Source organism: Perkinsus marinus (assembly GCF_000006405.1).
Source record: "Perkinsus marinus ATCC 50983 genomic scaffold scf_1104296947322, whole genome shotgun sequence".
NCBI classification, from domain to species: domain Eukaryota; phylum Perkinsozoa; order Perkinsida; family Perkinsidae; genus Perkinsus; species Perkinsus marinus.
This window is the reverse complement of record NW_003210651.1, coordinates 1-908: the sequence shown is the minus strand read 5'-3', so window position 1 is coordinate 908 and position 908 is coordinate 1. Positions and strand designations below refer to the sequence as shown.

General features: G+C 50.3%; 1 non-coding gene across 1 annotated transcript; it reads left to right on the top strand.

Moving 5' to 3' along the window:
* Positions 1-296: 296 nt before the first annotated feature.
* Pmar_PMAR020953 lies at positions 297-370 on the top strand. Its single transcript has one exon. It is a non-coding gene; the product is annotated as a tRNA-Arg (tRNA).
* The last annotated feature ends 538 nt before the right edge of the window (positions 371-908 follow it).

The window sequence follows — 908 nt, the reverse complement described above, 5'->3', positions numbered from 1 at the left end:
GCTCCAACTAGTTTGCAGAGACGCTGAAGGCAAGCACATGAGATAGTGGTGCGCACCAACGGCTGTACTGAGCAATCGGATTCCGCTCACGCATCTGAATCGGCCACTCGATGTGAAGCTCCAACTAGTTTGCACAAGACGCTGAAGGCAAGCACATGAGATAGTGGTGCGCACCAACGGCTGTACCTGAGCAATCCGAATTCCGCTCACGTATCCTGACGGATTGACCAATTACCGCCTAAACCATTTCGGAAGAGTATTCAACTTTAATATCAATCAAAGTGACTAGCTTCATCGCCCGATTAGTTCAGCTGGATAGAATGTCTGCCTACGGAGCAGATGGTCGTAGGTTCGAATCCTGCATCGGGTATACATTAACCTCACTTCCTCTTCATCCATCCTACGTCAACGAAATCGGGCATCCGATGTGAAGCTCCACCTAGTTTGCACAAGACGCTGAAGGCAAGCACATGAGATAGTGGTGCGCACCAACGGCTGTACCTGAGCAATCCGAATTCCGCTCACGCATCTTGAATCGGCCACCCGATGTGAAGCTCCAACTAGTTTGCACAAGACGCTGAAGGCAAGCACATGAGATAGTGGTGCGCACCAACGGCTGTACCTGAGCAATCCGGATTCCGCTCACGCATCCTGAATCGGCCACTCGATGTGAAGCTCCAACTAGTTTGCACAAGACGCTGAAGGCAAGCACATGAGATAGTGGTGCGCACCAACGGCTGTACCTGAGCAATCCGAATTCCGCTCACGTATCCTGACGGATTGACCAATTACCGCCTAAACCATTTCGGAAGAGTATTCAACTTTAATATCAATCAAAGTAACTAGCTTCATCGCCCGATTAGGTCAGCTGGATAGAATGTCTGCCTACGGAGCAGATGGTCGTAGGT